The sequence below is a fragment of the Euprymna scolopes genome, chromosome 5 (genome assembly GCF_053919585.1).
Source record: "Euprymna scolopes isolate OS-2025 chromosome 5, ASM5391958v1, whole genome shotgun sequence".
Taxonomy (NCBI): Eukaryota; Metazoa; Mollusca; class Cephalopoda; order Sepiida; family Sepiolidae; genus Euprymna; species Euprymna scolopes.
The window spans coordinates 109177174-109179673 of NC_136486.1; the positions used below are offsets into that span (position 1 = coordinate 109177174).

At 32.2% G+C, this 2500-nt stretch overlaps 1 protein-coding gene across 6 annotated transcripts in view; it reads left to right on the forward strand.

Annotated features, from left to right (window-relative positions):
• The window catches only part of LOC145276949 (tripartite motif-containing protein 59-like), a 310332-nt gene that overhangs the window by 222274 nt on the left and 85558 nt on the right, over nucleotides 1–2500 (forward strand). The gene's annotated exons all lie outside the window — the stretch shown is intronic.

Sequence of the window (2500 nt, forward strand, 5' to 3'; positions counted from 1 at the left end):
GAGACACCCGTTTATCAAGTTCTTTTCCCCCGGCTTTCTAATCTTTCTCAAGTGATTGGAAATCGCTATATACGTTACGTTTAATTCAGAAGCTACTTCTCGAACAGTTGTGTGTGGATTGATCGTTGTCAACATTCAATGGCTAACCACTATGCTCACCATCTTCAAGACTCTCGTCGCCACCACGAAATTTCTTAAACCACCATTGTGCTGTGCGTTCAATAGTGGTTCCTGGGCCAAATGATTCGTTGATTTCGCGAGCTGTTTCAGCATCTTTTCGGCCTAGCTTGAATTGAAATAAGAAAATTGTGCACATTTTCTTTTTTTCTATCTCCTATTCAACATTCTGAAAAGAAAACATACTTTTATTAAAACGATTGTAATTTAAACGATTAGATAGACCAAAAAACGTTATTTAAAATGATATATAAAGTAAAGGTATTATAATGAAAATTTATTTGAAAATGTATCATTGGAAATCAAAATTAAAATTTTGCAAGAACCTTCTTAGCTCGACGAACTTAGCTTGCAAGAACGGAACGCGGAAAATTCTGTGTAGCTTAATCAACATAGTTATCTCCCTAACATACTATCTAGCTCTACTCACGTATTGAGCACTGTTGAAGTAAATATTGAAAATCAATACATAAAATATATCTTGTTTTAAAATTTTAAAAACCGGCGAATGTCCGCTTTCTTTGAGTTCCCAGTATTTATTCGCTAGTGTTGTTTTTATACGGTGTTTTTTATTGTTGAATGTACTTTTGTGGTCATAGTATCGGGTTGTCGAATGGAAAATAATAAGACAAGCTACCAGGTGTAGGGACCTAGACGACCCATGTAGATTATGCCTTCATGAAAAATTTCCTATCCTCTACTTTAAAGAACCCCAACATCTATTAAACTGTAGAAGAGAAATAGCAAATAACTGTGTTCACAAGATAAAGTTTACTCTAGGATAGCGATACAAAATAGTTGTACAACTAACAAAAACAATAGAAAATAAACAAATAAATAAATTAAATAAACATGAATATACATAAACGATCACACATATGTATGTATATATATATATGTATATATATGCGCATATATGTATGGACACATATATATTTATATATAAACTAACAATAAAAAAAAAACACTAACCTAGTTTTAAAACATCCTTTGTCCGATAAATGCATGCCCATTGGCTGATAGGAAGGGTGCGATGGATACTAGAAAGCTGATTGGCTAATTAAAATCTCAATAGAAGAGGAGCGTATAAAAGCGATAAACAACCACAGAATTCGCGCATAAGCCTGAAGAGTCCTAGAGTGGATGAAACGCGGAATATTCAGTGTAGCTTAATCACCATATATATTTTATAAATTACTATATATATATATATATATATATATATATATATATATATATATATATATGTATGAATATATATACATATATATACCTGTGTGTGTATATATGTAGTGCATATTCATGTGTATATACTTGTATTGTATATATATATGTGTGTATATATATATATATATATATATATATATATATATATATATATAATATACCAACTGAAACGAGAGAAAATGCTCGACAGGTCGGGAAAAATCAACAGAAAAATAAAGAAGAAAGCAAAGTGACGTATTTAATCAAATGTGTCTTATATGTGTGTGTGTGTGTGTGTGTGTGTGTGTGTGTGTGTGTGTGTGTGTGTGTGTGTGTGTGTGTATGTCCCTAAATGAATTGTATATACACGTTCAAGGAAGTTAAAGTATGAACTAAAACATTTCAGACAAACTGGCATGTTAGTTTATGGAATAGTGGATGAGTATAAAAGACTAGTAAAAATGACACAGAAACATCATTAAAGGTGCACTTAGATATTTCAATTGATGCATCTGACACTATTAATTTGATTAATGTTCTTATCTTCACTGGTGTGTTACCATGCTTATCCACGATTCCACGAACTAGTATACATGTGTAATCATGCATATTTGTGCTACTGTTTTTGTTGACCATGTTTGCTCGGGTAATATCATCAAATAACAGATAATTTAATCCACAAGACTGGAAGTAAATACAGATAATAAAATAAAAAAGTGAGATTTGTATATGATTCGAACCTGTGTCTCTAAAAGAACCACAATTAAACTCGGATTTAGTAGTTGGCCGCTTGAGAAACGATTCATTCCATTAGAGAAAGCTGATTTTTTGCAAATAATCTTATGGCTCCCAAGTTCAGCAGTAAAACTTGACACCTCTGCTAGGTGATCCCTTTTTTGATGTCAGTCATTCAAAGCTATGTCTCATTTTGAATCTTGTGGTTGTTCGTTTATTTCCCGTTCTTGAGTCTGTGGTATAACAGTAAAAAAAAAAAAAAAGGACTGGTCCCTTTTAATGCATCCAAAATCAAGCTTCTATCTTTTCACCACCAGCGCTCTGATCATCACTTAGCCTCAACTGAATTGAATTAATCAAGCCTTTAAGACAACATCTGCAA